General features: G+C 48.4%; 1 long non-coding RNA gene across 1 annotated transcript; it reads left to right on the top strand.

Annotated features, from left to right (window-relative positions):
* The first annotated feature begins 11686 nt into the window (after window positions 1-11686).
* LOC138102759 (uncharacterized) lies at window positions 11687-13300 on the top strand. Its single transcript, XR_011147522.1, has 2 exons — window positions 11687-11882; window positions 12688-13300. It is a non-coding gene; the product is annotated as an uncharacterized lncRNA (long non-coding RNA).
* The last annotated feature ends 6831 nt before the right edge of the window (window positions 13301-20131 follow it).

Raw genomic sequence — 20131 nt, 5'->3', positions numbered from 1 at the left:
CCCGGGTGCAGGAGAGCCAGCCAGAGTCACAACACGAACGCCGATACGATTTGAGCATTGTGCTCCAGTTTTATTGTTTTCCTCCACCAAGTTATACTTTTTCAAAGTTCACACCCCTTTCCCATGAGAAAGCCTCTAAGCAGCGGGGGAGCTGACCAGTGTATACCTTTTCCCAAGGCTGTTCAAGGCTGCCAGCTAGCAGGTGCCTTGCAAGCCTATCTTCAGCCTGAGGCCCCGTCAGGGGTACTTCTGCAACAGCCCTGGGATGCCCAAGCTCTCCTGGGGTATCCTATGCCCCCGCTCCACAAGGAATTCCTCTACAAGTACCTGCTGTTCTTCCACCCTCAGGAGTCTTACTGCAAAAGGGTCCTCTGAAAGACCAGGCAAGGTGTTCAATTGTCTAATACTTTCTATCTCCACAGCAGCTATCCCAAAAGCCCACCAATGTCCTTTTGGGTCTTTGAAGTACTTACTCCTGGGAGAATCTATACCAAGAATACAAGGGGCCTCTGGACCAGTCACAGTGGGGCATTTCTTCCACTCCTTCCTGGTGAAGCTCACTTCAGTTTCCAACAGAGTCAACTGCTGAGACCTCTCTATCACCCCAGCAATGGAAACAGGTTCTGCCCCCACATGTCCCGATGGTATTAGAGTACATTGCATGCCAGTGTCAACCAAAGCCTTGTATTTTTGTGGTTCTTATGTGCCAGGCCATCAGATCCACACAATCCAATAGATCCGATTTTCCCTGGCCTCTACCTGGCTAGAGGCAGGGCCCCTCTAGTTCTGGCTGTCATTCCCTTTCTAGGCATACATTCTGCAGGTCTATTCAAGGGGATCAGACATACCATTCTCCCTTTTGTTATGCCTAGGAGCTCAGTCACTGGAAACTGGAGCTACATTCATTCTTGTGGAACTACCTTTGTTAGTAGTTTCATCATTTAGCTTACGTACCCATGTCTTCCCCATGCTCACACAGGAAGAGCCACAGGTCAGCTTGTGGGGTGTACCTCCTCTCCCTAGCTGTGGGACATCTGCTTCTGATGTCAGGGGGTCTGATCTGTACTGACGAATCTTGAAGGAGGCCCTCTTTAAGCACATTGCCGAGTTTCTGATGGGTCTCTTCAATCCTGTCTTCCAATTTCCACATACGCTCAGTCAAGTCTGTTTCCACAGCTGAGATTTGGGCTCATGTTGGAGCATGGACAGTACCTTTGTATGTCCAGAGTCTTCTTGTCATAGTATCCAGTATCTCATTTTCCTCATTCTATTGCAGTGACACTAGGAAATGGGCGTATGGATGTGTCGTGAGAGTTTGAGCCACATCAGTGTTGTACATTTTCCTAGGTCTGGACTCTTCTTGGTTTAGTCATCATTTGAGAAAAGGATCTCTAGCATGGCCAGTTCTCACAAGCACTGAATTTCTTGCTCCATGGTCTTCCAAAGGCCTTGCTGCAGTTGGAGATCTTCTGGGCACAGGTATCTCTCCTTGACACTTGCTAAGAGTCGCGTCCAGAAGCTGAGAGGTTCTGGCCTCCTTGCAATCCCCTGGTCGATACCCACATCACATGACAGAGATCCCAAGTGCCTCGCTTCAGTACTGTCCAAAATTGTACCATCACTTGGAGTGTCCCAGAGTCCGATCAACCGACTCAATATAGACTCGTCAGATAACATCTCTTCTCAGATTGCGGAGACTTTCTAAGGACAAAGATTCACTGAATATTTCTGGTTCTGATTCCTCTGCTGGCTGTGAGGGTCCTACCTCCCCATTGTCATCCACCGGGTAAAAGGATTTGGTCTTATATTTCCTCTTCTCGATAGGGGTGACTGCTATTGGCTTAGGCTGCCCTTCTGGTTTAACTACAGCCTGAGTGACTGTGGCATCTGCCAATTTGTTCTCCTTTCCCTCTGGCTGTAGCTGCTGCTGTATTACGGTATCCCACAGTGGTAGGGAGGAGAGGAGAGATCCAACAGGCAGGAATTGTGCAGCAAGATTGATTTATTTAATTATTTTACAAACTCTTTTATAGACTTTTTTCTTCATCATCTAATTGGTCAAAGGATCAGCCATCCCCTGGGGTGATTGGCTAAAATCCTAAAACATCCATTGTCAAAATATTTTTCTACTGTACCATAAACAAGGCTTTGCAAGGTCGCAGGTGTTCATAGTTTTCAGAACTCTGCTACTATCTTCTGTGAGAGAGAAAAGTATCTCACGGGACTGGAAAGAAGCAAGAGAAATTCTTGCTAGCTGTATTTTTGTATCCACAATTCCCCCTTTCTGCTTTATAAGATAACAATTCTACTAGGTATTAGTTTTAAATAGAAATTTACATCAGTTATCAATTCTAAACATAGCCTTAAGGGCTTTAACTATCTGACTCCATAACAAGAAATTTAAAGTTCAGTCTCTGCTTGTGGAAGTACCATCCCAATCTCTGCTTGTGGAAGGGCCATCCGCCTGACGGTTGACATATTGGTCATCATCAGAAGAGTTATTAGGCTGATGATCTACATTCTGGTCACCATTTGGATGGTCTGCATTCTGGTCATCATTTGGAGGCTGCCTGTTCTGCCTCTGGTGCCATAGGTTAGGGCAAACACATTTTGCAGGTAGCCACCGTACCCCAGTATCTGTGGAAACGCAAGCATACCCACAACCCCAAACGATAAGCTCATGAGAGCCTTCCCACTGGTTAGTAAGTAAATTCCGTACCCAGACTTTTGCCCAAGGCAGGTGTCTCTCCTGAAGACTGAAATGAGAGAAAAGGATTCAGAATAACAGGATTATTTGAATTTTGTGGTACTGTAAGGTGATTAATTGTATACAAAGCTTTTGCTAGTCAGCTTTGTGGGGTTGCTCAATGCATTCCCCCTTTTTGTTTTTCCAAAACACACTTCAAAGTACCACAAGCGCGTTTGACAATGGCTTGGCCAGTAGGAGAATGTGGGATACCAAAGGTATGGTCTACACCCCATAGGTGCAAGAACTGCCACGTCTTCTCTGAGGCGTAGGCAGGACCATTATCGGTCTTCACAATAGCCGGCACACCCAGGACCGAGAAAGCCAATTTCCAATGGTCAGTGACATCACAGCCCTCCTCTCCAGTGTGAGCAGAAGCCCACATAGCTGAGGAGAAAGTGTCAATAGACACTTGCGCATATTTAAACCGGACAAATTCGGGGATGTGTGTTACATTCATTTGCCAAAGCTGCAAGGTTTTTAGCCCTCTGGGGTTTACCCCCGCTGGCAAAGGCACAGCTAGTCCGTGACAGCACAAGCACTGACAATGTCACGCGCTTCGGTTGGCGTTAAATGAAACTGCTTCTGCAGGGTATGTGCACTTTGATGGAAGAAACCGTGCGATGCCTTGGCTTGTGCAATTTTGTCAGGCTGAGGCCCTACCCATGCAGGGTTGGCCAGCATGTCAGCCCTGGCATTGCCTTCTGTTAGAAACCCTGGTAAATTGGTGTGGCTTCGAATGTGCAGAATGTAATACTCGAGCCTGAATTGCAGACCACAAGGTTTGCAACAGGGAAAACAGAGCCACATTGTTCACCTCCTTCAGAAGGGAACAATCTAAGCGTTGGGTTATATCTGCTATGTAAGCAGAGTCAGTAACCAAATTCAAAGGTTCCTGTGAGAATTGCTGAAAAGCCATGGTAACAGCCCTTAATTTGACTAACTGAGCAGTGCCTGACTCATGGCCTTTCAGCACCTGCCATTCAGATCCCCCCTTCTAGGTAACAATGGCTTTCCCCGTTCAAAAATTTGTCCCAATCTGTATGCCCCAAGCTGCATACACGTCCCGTCCCCAAAGGTTAAGGGAAGTGGTAGTGACATAAGCCCTAATTGTAGCTGTGTGCCCCTCTGGGTTCCTCATCACCACAGTCTGTTCACTTAAATAGCTCTGTGTGGTTCCTCCTAATCCTGCGATGGCCGATCCCACAGAGGCTAAAGGCCGTGAGGGAGGCCACGCAGAGAAGGAGATGATAGTTACATCAGCACCTGTATCAATCAAACCTCGAAGCTGAGTCCAGGGCGGATGGGCATTCGGCAGGATCAGGGTACATGCCATCTGAGGCCTTTGGTCAGAGATGTCTGCAGTCCAGAAGGCCTGCAGAAGTCCCATAGATCCACTGCCGCTATCTCCATGAATTGGTTGTTCTACCCTGGGGACACAAGACTTAAAAGGCACTAATTTAGCAAGGCAGGTCTTTTCAGGAATAGTTACAGGGGGCTTCCGCGTGGAGACCATAGCATGAATCTGACCTGTAAAGTCAGCGTCAATAACTCCTGAGTGCAATAGGATTCCTTGATGGGCAACATCAGGTTTTCCCACCAGCATCGCACTGGATCCCTGAGCTAAGGGTCCATATGCATCCAAGGGAACCTTATAAATACCGCTAGAGTCTAAAACGACTGCGGCTGAAGTGTGGACATCAAAAGCATCTGATCCCTGGGTGCTGTCTCTAGGTAGGCAGAGTAGGCCTGTGCCTGTACCTGTGCCACCCTCTGGGGGAGCGACTGCATCGGAGAGCAATTCCCCCTCCTTGCAGCCCGGTGGAAGTTTCCCGACAAAGGCCGACCATTGGCATGACTCTGGGATCTACAATAGTCTGAGCAATGCCCTGGTCTGCTGCACCTCTTGCACTGGGGGATCAGTGTGATCTCTTTTTGGCTCGGCTTAGGCTGCTTCTGTTTTTTTGCACGTTTGGGTTGCTTTGGTCCACGACCAGAAGATGTATGAACAGGTTGCAGAAGCACAGCCAAAGTAGACCTTTTCTGGTTCCCAGATCCCACCTTAGAGCAGGCCTCGACCATATCTGTGATTTCAGGTTCTCCTGGTAAGGCATCTATGATTTTTCTGCACTCCTCGTTTGCGTTATCTCTCACTAACTGCTTTAACAACAAATTCCTTAACCTGTTATCGTCAACCTGCTTCTCGAGAGAAGCAGTGGCTTTTTCCACAAAAGAGAGTTATGACTGTGATCTCCCTTGAATTATTTCAGTATATCGCTTTCTAGGAGCAGACAACTCTATGGTTTTCAACAGGGCAGCCATGCCGACCTGTTGAGCTTGCTGCAGGATGCTAGAGGGAAAGGTACTCTGTAGATTAGGATCAGAGAAGGGACCAGTCCCCATAAGAGCATCCGTCCCCACCGCACATCTAGGATCAGCAGCAGGGAGCTGCATATTCCCTAATGCAGCCTTGTCGGCCAGCTTTCTCCAGGTATTCTCAAAAACTGTAAATTGTACAGGTTGAAATAGAATTTGACCTAAATGATATCAAATGGAGCAAGCAAATCTGTATTTATCACCCTTATCATTTGCATAACCTCAGCAGAACCAAGCCCATATTGTGCCACCTTGGATTGCAGATCCCGTGCAACCTTCCAGGCAATTACCTCATGCTTATTATGCTGGCCTGAATTCGGGAGAGCCTTATACACTGGGTAAGCTTGAATCTCCCCTTTCAGGGAGTCACTACCATCCTGAACCGCTGGCACCACCTTAGGATGCAGTGTAGCAGCTTCCCGATTACTTCCAGAATCCTCAAATCTATTTGGCATTCCCAGAGTTTCCAATAAATCCCAGTCGCCCTCCTCCAGAACCCGCATTTTAAAGGATTCCCAGAAACGATTGTAGTGGGTTGGATGCACTGTCACAGTGCAGTCCGGAAAGGTCCAGGGGCGAGACTGGAGCAGCCTTTTCTTTTACCGCCCAGCTACAATGGCTTTACACCCCAGGGCCAAAGCCTCCCCTGCCACACTGCCTGTCGATGAATCGTCGTGTATGAGCAGCTTTGAGGAGCCGTGAATGAACAAAGGTGGGTGGGGTGCAATGGACTGACCAGAAGAGAAACTGACAGCACAGGCTGCAGTCGGCTGTAATGTGGTTTGGACTGCAGCCTCTTTTCGGGATGCGATCTCGGCCGGTTTAGACCGATCTGGCACTGGAGCTGCTGCTGCCCCTGCCATGTCCACCGCTTCTGTCGCTGGTCTCGGCTCCGCTGGCGGCTGGAGCGCCGGTGCCATGCCAGTGGATAACGTCGGGACCGCCGCCGCCGCCGCGGGTTCTGGGTTTGGAGCGTCCGGGTTCAGAGCCGCCGGCAGCACCACTTCCTGGTTTGCTGCATCTCTCACAGGCGGCGCGGGTGGCGGGACGCCTCTGGTAGCTGCAACAGCTGCCTTTGCAAGCTTGAGAAGCTCCCCAGCTGCCATGATATGTTCGGCAGCTCTGTCAACAAAGGCAGATGCCATATTAGAAGGTCAACTGCTTGGTTCTGCTTTTCCACAGCAGTGTCCGGTGCTATGCCAGCCAAAGGCGTCCATCCGGGCATCCTCGGCGTGGCAGGCGCCTGCGCAGACAGGCTAGGAGCCACCATGGGCGTCCAAGATGCAAGTCCACTAAACCGCGGTGCTGCAGTCGCGGCGGCTGCCGCTGAGCCGAAAGGCAGGGCGGGCTGTGCACCATCCCGCTGCCCTGACATCCCCGCCAGTTACTCTGCCAGTGTGGTGTCCTCGGGGGGTGAGGGGTTCCGCGGCAGCGCAGGGCGACCCAGTGCAGGCTCCGGGGCATTCTCCGCCTGTGGAGCGGGGGGGGGGGAGGTTTTGGATCTGCCACCACATGCCCCTAGAGCCAGGTCAGTGGGGTCTCCTTCAGATATTTCTCCATCACTCACCACCGAAACAGGCGAGCCAGCTCTGCTGCCACAATTATAGTCTATTAGCAGATTAAACAAACCCTGCCACGTGCGTAGTAATTCCAGCACTGGCGGATCCCCAGACGGAAACTCACGCCAGAGCGCAGAGCCGACTTCTTGCCACAGTCCAAAATCCAGGGCGGTGTCTCTGTTCAGGGAGATACCATGTAGGGCAGCCCAGTCTATTAGCTCACAGAGTGAGTTCTCAGAAATGGAGGCGTTCATTAAACTGAAAACACCTTTCCAAACTGATAGCACAGCGTTGGTTTTTAAGCCACTGTTTGCCATTCTTTCAGTCCTTTCAGACATCCCGGTCTTGGGGGGGGGGGGTGCGCGAAACAGCGTACCTCTAGAGAAATGCGGCTTGACTCGCAGTGTGCAGGACACATCGGGGTTCACCAAATATTACAGTATCCTGCAGTGGTAGGGAGGAGAGGAGAGATCCAACAGGCAGGAATTGTGCAGCAAGATTGATTTATTTAATTATTTTACAAACTCTTTTATAGACTTTTTTCTTCATCGTCTAATTGGTCAAAGGATCAGCCACCGCCTGGGGTGATTGGCTAAAATCCTGAAACATCCATTGTCAAAATATTTTTTCTACTGTACCATAAACAAGGCTTTGCAAGGTCGCAGGTGTTCATAGTTTATAGAACTCTGCTACTATCTTCTGTGAGAGAGAAAAGTATCTCACGGGACTGGAAAGAAGCAAGAGAAATTCTTGCTAGCTGTATTTTTGTATCCACACTGCTGTACGGTATCGAGTAGTGTGTGAGAAGCGTTAGCCAGGGCCCAGCACAGTGCCACGAGCTTCCTCTCTTTGGAGCTGTCATTGCAATTTTCTTTCAGATATTTCCCTACCTCAGCTGGGTTCTGAATTTGTTCAGGGGGAAAATTCCAAACTACTGGGGCAAAGTATTTCTTCAGTGTGGAGGGCTGTGAGCCCTTGGCACAAGAGCCCTCTGCACTCCCTTGGAGGAGAGAGGCCTGAGGGCAAAAAGACTCTCCCAGAGATAAGCAACCTTCCTCTGGGTCATGGTGACAAAGTGAACCACCCCCAGCATGCCTTGTTTCTATATGGTAATAGCCTATACCCAGTTGGCTAATTGGTTTCTACCCCACCCCCTGCCTTTCCCATAAAAAGCCCTTGTTTCTGCCCCTGACCAGGGAGTTTTTGTCTCTGGCCTTCCCTTCACAGGGGCTGTTGGATAATAAAGGCTGCCTCTGTGGAATAGCCAAATGAGGCTCCTGTCTCTCTGTCCCCGAGTTCGCCTTGGGTGATTTCACAAAGAGCTGAATCACTAGAACTGATATCACTTGTAGCAGAGAAGTTGTTACACTTGCTGAAATCACCTACTGCCCAGGGAGGCCTGCCATCACCCCTGGAAGAGTTGTTCTTTGCAGGATGCTCTCTCTAGGAAGGTCGTGGCATACCGGTGCCTGTGGATGCTAAAAGGCAGGAGCAGAAGAGTTTTCCAGCTGCTGAAGCATTTTGTGAAGTTTTTCTTTTTCATGCTTTAGCTGAGAAACAGTGAAAGACAGTTTTGTAAACTAATTCTCTATCTCTGCACCTGGGTTTGTTTTCCAGCCTTGTTTTGGTACTCTGGAAAAAATATTTTGAAGGGGTGTTAGAGAACCTCAGTCAATCCCTCTAGGGGTTGCTGGTCAAGCGACCAATCTTATAATGCTCTCTCACATACAAAGATATATAACCTAGCTTGTAAATAATAAAATAATTCCTTTTCTCCTTGGATTTGGATTGTGTCGTTTCTCACCGGTTCTCGGCAAAACAGCGACATCTGGTGGCCCGTGACATGTACTACAACCGCAACCGAACTTAAAGAGATTAACTGAGCTTTGCAGGGCTTCGAAGGTACGCAAAAACCCTCCCTTCCCCCCCGCCCCGGGGTACGGGGACAGAACTTTAAAATTGAAAAGATGGGACATAAAAATTCAAAGGAAAGCAAGGTCCTTGCTGCCTGGAAAACTATTTTAGTTGCACAAGGTGCTAACATTTCCGAGAGGATGGTGATTAAGGTATTGCAGTGGGCAACACACAACGGCTTTGCAGCAGATGATACGGCATTTAACTTGGAAACTTGGAGACAGTTGGGGATAAATTACTTCATTAATTCACATACGGAGATATTGAGGTGTCTGAACTGGTTTGTGCTTGGCGCCTCTTTTTTGATGCCTTGAAAGGTTTTTATGCGAAATACGACGGAAAGGGACAGCCCATGTTAGAGGTTTCTGACGGGGAAACAGTTTCTGAAGGGTTAGACACTAAGAGCAGTGTGGGTACCGAGTCTACGGTCCCGTCCCTGGAGCCATCGCAAGCCCCATCGCCAGGGCGGTCGCCCGCACCATCCTCGGTGCCGCGGCCGGAAGCTGAGGAGGCTTCCGCAGCTCCGGTAGTGGAGAAACCGGATAACAGAGCGGAGGGAAGCGCGGAGACGGCACAGGGTCATACCTTTCGCCCCGGAACTATGTTCCGCCTAAATATCCATCCCCGCGTGACTTTGTGAAGCCGAAATACCCCTCGCCTGCCGAACAGTTAGCAGAATTAACTGAGAAATGAAAAAAAACGGAGCGTCCTCCACCTTTTGCCCCAGGAGTTGCTCCTCCCTCTTCCGCACCGCAGACGATCGCACAGCCGCCTATTTCAGCTGCTATAGGGGGATCTGTAATACCTACAGCTCCACCGTTGCTACAGCCAGGCATGGCGGCTGAGGTTCCGCCACAGGCGGTGGCGGTGGAAGGCCTGCCGGCGACCGTCGCACATTCGGCTCCAGCACCGCCATTTTCCCCCCCGCTGTCAGCCCAGGCGGTGCCGTCCGGCATGCCCGCAACGTCTCTGCCACAGCCACTTTTAGCAACCACGACAGCGGCATGGCCGCCCGGCAATGCCGCTTATGGGATATATTCCATAAGAGCGCCCGCGGCGCCCGAATATTCTGCGCATACGCCTGGGATGCCCTATCACACTGCGCAGGCGTTAGCGGCGCCTGGCCTTTCTGCACAGGCGCCATTACCCAGGCAACCGCCTGCGCAGGCGCAGGCGGGGTAGTTGCCGATGGCTGAACTTACCGCGGCTATACAAAACATGTCGCGACAACTGGCAGCGCTGCCAGATATGTTGCGGGAGGCAGTTGCTGCCCGGCCTGCGCCAGGGCAACCCGAGCTGGCTATGCAAACCAGCACGGTGGCCGCGGCTCCGGCGGCGAAAACGGAGGCGGCGAACACAGAAGTGCCGAACCCGGAAGTGGCACACGCGGAAGCCGCGGCGGCTCCGGCGGCATCTCCGGCGGCGGCAGTGCCCGAACAGACACCGGTACCGCTACAAACATCTCAAGCTGCAGGGCCGTGACTAGCCACGCCGTTACGGTTCACGCAATCGTCTACAGCCTCCGCTGCTACGCCTGTGACTGGAAGCAGGCAATCAGGAATGCGGCTGTCACAAAGCCGTCCTTGGACACTCCCGGACTGCAATGTAACTGTCCAGCCGAGAAATCTGAAGCACTTTTGGGAGGCGGTTAAACTGCGTGCCCTGGAGGAAGGAGACTGGGATCGAATAGAGAAAGTAGGTATGCCTGGGGAAAACAAGGTGAGAGCCGATACCTCAGGCGGAATCTGTGCAGGTTGCTGCAGCACCCCAGGAAGGTGCAACGGCAACACAAGGCGATAATGCACCTTCAGAGGGAATTATTCAGGCATTTCCTGTACAGAAAGCTGTCCTCAACTCAGGCCAGCCTGACAAACATTATATCATTGCTTGGAAAGTAGTCCAGGACCTGCAAGCTAAAGTAGCACAATATGATCTTGGGTCTCCTGAAGTCATGCAGGTTCTTAGAGTGCTGAATACTGAGCTGCTTTCTCCGTTTGACATTAAGCATTTAGCTCAGGTGTTATTTCAACCTGTGCAATATACAGTTTTTGAAAACCACTGGAGAAGGCTGGCTGACAAGGCTGCAGCTCAGAATATGATGTTACCTCCAAATCATCCCAGATTGGGAGTTGGAGTAGATGCTTTTATGGGACTTGGTGCCTTTTCTAATCCTGATCTCCAAGCTAGATGGGATCCTCTGGTCCTTGAACAGGCTCAAAGTATTGGCATGGGAGCTTTATTAAAAGGCATAGACATGGCTGCTCCTAAAACGATATGTAAAAATTTCTCAGGGGCAGAAAGAGCATTTCTTGTCTTTCGTGGAAAAGATTGCTGCAGCCCTTGAGAAGCAGGTCGAAGATGAGACCTTGAGGCAGATGCTGTGCAGGCAACTAGCCAGCGATAATGCCAGTGATGAGTGCAGAAGGATTATTGATGTTTTGCCAGGGGAGCCCTCGGTAACAGCCATGGTTGAAGCCTGCTCTAAGGTGGGATCTGGAGATCATAAATCTGCTCTGGCTGCAGTTCTACGGCCTCTTCAATTCAATTCTGGTGGACGAAACAGGCAACTTAAGGTTGAGAGCAAACAGAACCAGATTAGCAAAAAGCAGAGAAATAAGAAGAGGGGAGCTGCTCAATGCAGGAGATGCGGTAGACCAGGTCACTCTGCAGAATACTGTGGATCTATGTACCATGCCAATGGTCGATTTCTGACACGCTCGGGAAACTTGAACAGGAGCGCACAGGGGATGTGCGCTCAGACACAAATGTTTCCCCAGGGTGTGGCTCCGCCGACACAGGCCTACTCAGCCAGCTTACAGCCAGCACCCAGGGATCAGCCGGGGTGGATGTGCACACCACAGCAACAGTTGTCTTAGAATCCTGTCGTGTTTATAAGGTTCCCTTGGATACTTATGGACCCCTAGGTCAAGGCTTCAGCGCATTGCTTGTGGGCAGATCTAGTGTTACCATTCAGGGGATCTTTGTACACCCAGGAGTTATTGATGCTGATTTAACAGGCCAGATTTGTGCTATGGTTTCCACACCCGCCCCCCCCCCCCCCCCCCCCCCCCGCCCCGTTACTATTCCTGAAAAGACGGGTATTGCTCAACTTGTGCCTTTTAAGTCATGTGTCTCCAGGACAGAGCAACAAAGTCGTGGAGATGGTGGTTTTGGATCTACAGGACTTCCGGAGATCTTCTGGACCGCAGACATCTCCAGCCAAAAGCCACAGATGACGTGTACCCTCATCCTGCCGAATGCTCATCTGCCCCAGATTCAGTTTCGAGGTTTGATTGACACAGGTGCTGATGTGACAGTCATCTCCTTCTCTGCGTGGCCTCCTGCGTGGCCTTTAGCCCCTGTGGGGTCAGCCATTGCAGGGTTGGGAGGAACCATAGAGCTATTTAAGCGAACGACCTGTGGTGATAAAAAATGCAGAGGGGCAAACAGCTACAGTTTGGCCCTATGTCACTGAAGCTCTGCTTAACCTCTGGGGGCGGGATGTGTTGGCTGCCTGGGGGGTACGGATTGGGACAAATTTTTAATGGGGGCCACTGTGCTGAAGGGCGTAGAGTATCCTATGCTGCCTTTGCAGTGGCTAGTGAACAGACCCATCTGGATACCCCAGTGGCCCCTACCAGAAGAGAAATTAGTTGCCCTTCGCCAGTTAGTTCAGGAACAATTGCAACAGGGACATCTTGAGCCTTCTATGAGTCCCTGGAACACTCCTGTTTTTGTAATTAAGAAAAAATCAGGGAAATGGAGATTGCTAAAGGATCTCTGACAAATCAATGCAGTGATGGATAGTATGGTAATGATGTCCACATCATTAATTGTTATCTTCCCTGATGGGAGAGACGTTCAGATTTTTGCCAGGAGGAAAAAGGAGGCGAATGGGACTTCATGCTTCTCAGTCTCCCGATAGGTGTTTATTAATTCTTATCTAAGGAGTACAAGCCACTGGCATGACTTAGACATAGCACAGAGCAGAGAATGCAGCAAGAAGACAACTTATCAAGATCTCACAGCCTTTTTAAAGGTAAATTACCCAATGAAAGCTTAAAACGCAAGATATTTTCACTTTTTTACCAGTGTCCAACAAGTTCCTAAATCACGTAGTGTAAGAGACGGTCCGAAGATCCCTCATCTGCCTCACGATCATCGCCAAGGACAGAGACTGAACACAGGACTCCTGGCCTGGCTGAGGTGGGATGTCTGCCAAGTGTTGCCTACGGGTGTGCCCGCTGGGAACTGGTACGCATTCCTGAGGAAAATTAGTGCAGGTCGCAATGGACTGCGCTGTTCTTGCTGCCCAGGCGGGAAGGACTGCGCTGAAGCGGAAAGGAACGACCTGTCCTGCACACCTGTCCTGCACACCTGTCTTGTGCGTCTGTCCTGTACCTGTTTCCCAAAGCAAAGGACCCCATAACAATGGCTGTAGATTTCCCAACCTCTTGGCCAGTTGCCCCTCACTTCTGAAAAGGACTATAAAGGGACTTTCTGAAATAACCAAGTCGGAGATCTCCCCACGGAAAGAAGACGGATCTATTGGCAGAAGACCACGAGGACTTCGTCTCATCCGTTGGTAGCTATTGCCCCCCTCTTTTTCTTCCTCTCTACTTTGTGTTTCTTTCTCTCTCTCTCTCTCTTCTATCGCATTACTGTGTTGTGGGCACTTAAAAAAGGTGCACTGTTTTGATTAAAACTGAAATCTCTTGTGTCCTTTTACACTCTGAGATCGATAAACGAACCATCACGACTCCCGCTTGCATTAGCGGATCATGACACGTAGACAGGAACTGTGGAATTCTGTATCCAATCATCCCAAACCACTATTGCTGCAAAATATGGAGTTAGTGAAGAAGGAGAAAGAAGCTTTTAACTACAACTTATCCTCCATTTTGAGGTTTTCAACTTCTATCTATTTACTATGCAAATAGACCTAAAAACTCTAAATTTTTCACCCTGTGATAATCTCACATAGTATTCTATCACCTAATTCACACCATTGTAGATTCAAATTCTTCCCAGAGGCTAGGCAAATTTTCCCATGGACAAAGGTCAAAAACAGTACTGTCCAGGGGGGTAAAACCTTTCAAAACAGGCAGAGAAATATTCTCTGCATTCTAGGTTCCCACATCTCCCCCTCCTGTTTGAACCAAAACCACTTATTTGAAAGCTTTGTCCATGGCTAGTCCAGCACAGTGAAGTATACGTGGCACACATACTAAAAGAACTACAACAATAATCAGTACATACAAACCTATTGTTGGAATTGTAAAAAGGAGAAAAAGGGCCCGGTGGGGGGAGAAAAGCAGTCCAAAACCAATTTGGTTGATAAGCGCAAAACTCCATTTATTAGCAATCCAAAGGCACTTATATAGTATACCAGCTTATTAACTCCTAAGTGGCTTAAAGCTTATCAAAGCACATTTCTACTTCTACCTAATTGGACTTACATTGGCAAGTTTCTATTAGTTATGCTATGATTAAAAGAATTCAATGTTTACCTCCTTTCTCTGGGTCTTATCTGAACAGCTGTAAGTCTTCAAACTCCCTCTTTGTTCCCCAGGCCTGCTTGTTTTCTTCACACAAGAATCTTCTCATGGAGAGTTTTTTCTCACACACAGGCCTTTTGCTTGCAGGCTCTTGCTACAGTTCTTTTATTGATCCCAATAATTCTATTTCCCGACAATTCCCCCTTTTTTCTTTTGTAAAAGCAATACTTGATGGGTCACAGATGTAGTGACTTTGTATATTATCTCTTGCAAGCATTGGAAGGCAAGGTGAACACACTATTATTAATAGTATTACTAGTTCTACAGTAATCAAATGCTACACAAATAAAACTAGCTATGATTTTTAAACCTAATAACTTTAACCATCCCTCTAAGTTGAGACCGTCTTCTTTTTTCTGTAATTGTGTAGTTAATTGATGTAACTCACTTATCTGTTTGTGAAGTCGGAAAAAAGTGGTTAGAATGATTTATACAGCACAAACCTTGGAACTTTTCACAGCTGTGGCTGTGGGCTAATAGTAGAAAATCAATGCCTACTTAATTTTATAATATATGTCTAACACTAATAACACACCTAACTTATTAAGCATTTGCAAGGTTATATTAAACTTATCCCTCTCCCAGCAAGCAAGTTTAAGCAAAATAGCGTAAGCCCTGTTTGCTAAAGCACTAGGTAAAAACATAAATGCTAACTAAATTGACTGTTTTCACTTGATCTAAATGGGCAGGCAGCTGATTGAAAATGCCTGCTAATGCTTTTGTTTCAAGACAGTCAAAAAACAATTTTTCACTTTACTTCTGTGTTTGGTGTTATACTCAAAAATTTATGTAATATACCCAAAAATTTATGCATTTTTTTTTTCTTAGTTTTGTCTTTGGAAAGGGTTCCCCGACGCCCACCACCAGTCACTAGCAACCACCCAGGGCAGCTGTTACATTCGCCCCAGAGTCTCACTATTTCTCCTGCTACGGAGAGTGGTGGATCTGGCAAGTCCTCAGCTCCTTCACTCAGCCACGTCTGCAGCCTCTCCTAAGGCTCCTCGGGACAGGTCTCAGAGTCCCAGCTGTTGAAGTAGTGGCATCACTGTTCCTCAGGAGCTGATGCTGACTGTGCCGTCTCGTTTCGGGGTCCTATAGCATGGCACCACTTTGCTGGGCACCTCTCTGGTTAGTGATGTAGCGATGACTTTTCCCTGTTGTTGCAGGACATTCTGCAGCATTGCAGTCCACGTTCGTTCCCAGAGCAGGAACTGTGAAGGGGTTAACAACAACTGTACGATGCTGATGTAATCCTTTGAACACAGGGCATCTGCTGTAAAGATAGACTGCAAAATGCTTTGTGTAGATAAGTTAGCAAGCTTTTTGATTACTTTTTGTATCATTTGTTGGTACTTCTCTTTCTTTTGGGGCTGTTTTCGGGCCGCCCCGGCTGGCTTTGGCTCTGCAGGAGATGAAACTGCAGAAGCCGGGCTGCTGCCGGCCGTCCTGCTGTTCGGGGGGGGGGGGGGGGGGGGGGGTTACTCTCCGCCGCTTTTGGCCGGGCTTTAGGACCTTTTTGTTGCTCCGCTGCTTTTGGCAGGACGGCAGGACTGCCTGTGTCTCCTAGGCCCACCTGCGCCCCGCCCCCTGGATCAGGTGTCTGTGCTTCCGCTTTCGCAGCCATTTCTCTTCCGGTCATCAGAGAGCTAACATCCGGCTCTGCCGAGTTTAGTAGCTCCCGCAATGAGCGGATGCGTGTTGCTGTGTTTTTAATTGGTTTTCTTGGGGCCAGCCCAAAGGACTGCGCCACCCCAGACTCTGCCGCGGTCTCTGGCCACCGCTCTGTAAGTCTCGCATCTGTTTCTTTTCCGGAGCTGCTACAGCCCGCGCTGCCGCTCTCTACAGTCTCTATGGCAACCGTGGCAACTGTCTTTTCCGTTTTTACTTCTGCAAGAGTGCTAGTTACTGCTCTCCAGATGAAATTGAGAGCTCTTGTTTCTGTAGCTTTCATTTTAAATGATCTTGGATCAGCTAGTTCCTTATAAAGGTTTATCTCCTTAATTCCCTGCTTTTCTAAAAAGCATAAAAATACACCAAAGGCCACCTCAGTTTCCATAACCGCGTCTTCACCGCGAACCCGCGTCTCAGGGCGAGCCGTAACCACGTATAAACCGCAAACCGTGTACCAGCGCGCAAACTGCGTACCACACCGCAAACTACATACCAAACCGTAAAACCGCGTCCAAACCGCGAACTATCTTGTCACAAACCTCGTGTTTGCGTGCCCCTGCTATCAGGGTCCTGCAGCTTTCAGGTGAGCCTTTATCAGCCAAGTGGCGAACCCTCGATGTCAGGGTGGTCCAAGCTGGTGGTCGGGCGAGCCGCCGACCCTCCACGCCCGCCGGCGCTGCTCAGGCACCGCAGTAGGCTCCCGCCGGGTCAAAAGGAACAAAATACCAGTCCCAGTCCAAATTCCGAGCTCCGTATTCGAGTCCCATACTCCGTGTTCCAAGTTCCGAGTTCGGTGTTCCAAGTTCGGTGTTCCACGTTCGGGCGCCAGATGTTAGAAGCTCTGCGGGAAGAGGAGCCCGGACCCCCGGTGGGGGGAGAGAGAGAGAGAATCCAAACCAATATGGTTGATAAACGAACTCTGTTTATTAGCAGTCCAAAGGCACTTATATAGTATACCAGCTTGTTAGCTCCTAAGTGGCTTAAAGCTTATCAAGACACATTTCTATTTCTACATAATTGGACTTACATTGGCAAGTTTCCACAGTCTTGTTATGATCAAAAGAATTCTGTGCCCATCTCCCTTGTTCACTCCCGGATAGCACAGCTGCAAGTTTTTCACTCCCTCGCTCTTTCTCAGGCCTGCTTGCCATCTTTCACACAGGGACTTTCCCATGGAAAGTTTTTCTCACACACAAGCCCAAAACTTCCAGGCCTATTGCTTGCACAGTTCTTTTATTGATCCCAATAATTTTATTTCCCAACATTGCCTCAACCTTTTCATTGGGTATTTTACCTTTGGCTGTGTCTTTTGCCTCTTTGTCCGCCAGCATATTTTCCTTTTTCAATTCAGAACTTACTTTTTGGTGTGCTTTAATGTGCATGATAGCTACCTTTTTAGGTAACTGAACCTCATTCAATAACTTCAGTATTTCTGGTGCATGCTTGATACTCTTGTGAGTTTAACAGTCCTCTCTCTTTTCAAATGGCTTCATGTGCATGAACCACCCCAAATGCATACCTTGAATCAGTGTAAATGTTAATCTTCTTTTTTTTTTGCCAATTCTAAGGCTCAGGTTAAAGCGATTATTTCAGCTTTTTGTGCAGAGGTGTTTGTTGGCAATGGTCCAGACTTTATTACCTCTCGACTGGTGGTAACTGCATACCCAGCATTATAGGAGAAAGGTTCACGAAGGATGTCTGGACTTCAGGCGGCTCTCTTGAAAGCTGTTTATTGCATAGGCGAAGTTACAGCGTTTCAGGGAGTGGGTATCCAGAGCCAGCCCTACAGCTGTCAGCTACAGCTTGTAGGCATACCTGGAGCCGCTTTCTGTTCAAGTTACAAAGCATTATATACTTTTCTTTGCTGAGTATCTTAACACATAACAACCAATAAGCACCATGCACAATACCTTTACATTTGCCTATAGCTTATCATAGCTACTACCATTACCATATTATAGTCATTATTATCCAATCACAAGAGTAAGTAAGTTACAATTTAAGCTTACAACAGAAAATTCTCAGACTTCTTTTCTTCTTGCTACATCGACATTTCTTGTTTGCCTGCGATATTTCTCTTTTTGGTAAAAACATGTTTTCTATTTACTTATGCTCTTCTTGAGACTTATTGGTGAAAAACATGTCTTTGTTTGTAGTCACATACCTTTGTCCTAATAATAAAAATCTCCTTCCAACTCATCTCCAACCTTTTCCTTCTCAGTTATTCAGTGCTCGGTGTTTCAGCAAAACATCTTTTACTCTATATCAAAACTTGCTTTCATTTCTATCTCATCCTCAGTTTCTACATTCGGAGATCTTTCTGCCAAGCCTACATATCTGTGAAACTTTCTTACCAAACTTTCATCCTCTCCAACACAGCACGTCTCTTTCTACTGATAACATAGCTGCTTCCATTAGTGAACCAGGTCTCAGCGCCCTCAAGAGGGGTGTTCTTCAGATCTGGGTGACTGGAGTAAGTGGCCTTGATGGTCTCCAGGAAGTCATGGATCACCGGTTCTCCCATATTCCCACTGATGAATGAAGCTGGGTTCACAATGTTAGTTACCACAATTTCAACATCATTTTGTTCTACCAGTATGGCCTGGTACTTCAGGAATCTTTGAGGGGAGAGCCAATGTTCCCCTTTTGCCTCCAGGACTGCAGATACTGTGTGAGATACTAGCACAGTCATTTTTTGGCCCAGGGTAAACTTGCATGCCTCTTGGATGTTTATTGCCACAGCTGCAACGGCTCTGAGGCAGCCCGGCCATCCCCTAGCCGTTGTGTCCAGCTGTTTGGAAAGGTAGGCTACTGCCTGCCGATAAGGGCCCAAGTCTTGTGCCAGTATTCCCAAGGCAATCCCTTGCTTTTCATGAGAAAACAAAAAGAATGGCTTACTCATCTGGAAGTCCCAGGGCTGGATCTGACATAAGGGCCTTTTTTAGTTGGTTGAAGGCTCATGTTACTTTCTTTGTTCACTGCAGGCTTTTGCTTTCTTCCGTAATCAATGCATATAAAGCTTTAGCAAGCAACTCATAATCATTAATCCACAGTCTGCACCACCCTGTCATACCTAGAAAAGTTCTCAGCTCTTTTGCTGTCTGGGGTTTTGGGGTCTGGCATATTGCTTTTTTGCACTCCTGTCCCAGGGTTCTTTCTCCAGCACTTATTTCATAGCCCAGATAAATAACTGTTTGCTTTACTATCTGGGCCTTCTTTTGGGACACCCAATACCCCTGCAAGCCCAAAAAGTTTAAGAGGCTTACTGTCCAGTCCACACATGCCTTTTGGGTCTGGGTGGCTATTAAAAGGTCATCCACATACTGGAGCAGCTGTCCTTCTCCCGGTGGTGGTTCCCAGGATTCTAGATCCTTTGCAAGCTGTTCTTAAAATATGGTAGGGGAGTTCTTATACCCTTGGGGTAATACACACCATTTGAGTTGAGTTTTGCATCCACTTTTGGGATTTTTTCACTCAAATGCAAAAATTTTCTGGCTGGCGAACGAGAGGGGCGGTGTGCGGGTGGCGGCTGGTGGCGGTGGAGCGGAGCCGTGCCCAGCCGAAACGCGGGCTGAAGCAGGGCGCGGGGGGGTCATCGCTCAGGGGCCCAGCCGAGATGCAGCGCCTGGCAGCGGCAGCGAAGCTGCAACCAGAGGAGGCGACGCACGGAGAACTGAGCAGCGTGGCCCAGCCTGGCCCGCGCAGCCCCAAATGCGACCCCGGGAAGAGCGCGCAGGCACCAGCAGCGCCTACAATTCCAACACGGGAGCGACCGAAAGAGAGAGCAAAGACGCAGCGAGACAGAAAACAGCAGCCACTCAGAAAAAGGAAAAGATCATAGTAGCTAAGATCTTAGCAATAGTGAAATGGTATAATGTTAAGCAAAATTATGGTTTTATAACACAATGTGACAACCAGCAAGACATATTCGTGCATAGAACTGCTATTAAAAAGAATAACCCTGAAAAATGCATCCCAAGCTGGGGAGATGGAGAGGTGGTAGAATTCAAAATTATACAAGGTAGAAAAGGGTTACAAGCGTCGCAGGTCACTGGGCCTGATGGTGTTCCTGTAAAAGGCAGTATATATGCAAAAAATTGTAGTCATGTTAGACAATATCTCCATTGTAAGCCCCCCCTACAGTCTCCCTTTCCTAATCCCACCTTTCCCTTTTATCCTATGTCCTATTACCCCCAGTGTATTCCCAATCTGTTTTTCCATCCATGGTTTCCCTCACAAAACCATGCCTTTGCCAATTGTTTCCCCAAAAATCCCTTTCCAATGCCAAGTGGGGGATGAAAAGGGGG

This window comes from Aphelocoma coerulescens, assembly GCF_041296385.1.
Source record: "Aphelocoma coerulescens isolate FSJ_1873_10779 chromosome W unlocalized genomic scaffold, UR_Acoe_1.0 ChrW_unloc_scaf_1, whole genome shotgun sequence".
Classification (NCBI taxonomy): domain Eukaryota; kingdom Metazoa; phylum Chordata; class Aves; order Passeriformes; family Corvidae; genus Aphelocoma; species Aphelocoma coerulescens.
This window is presented reverse-complemented; position numbering and strand designations above follow the sequence as displayed.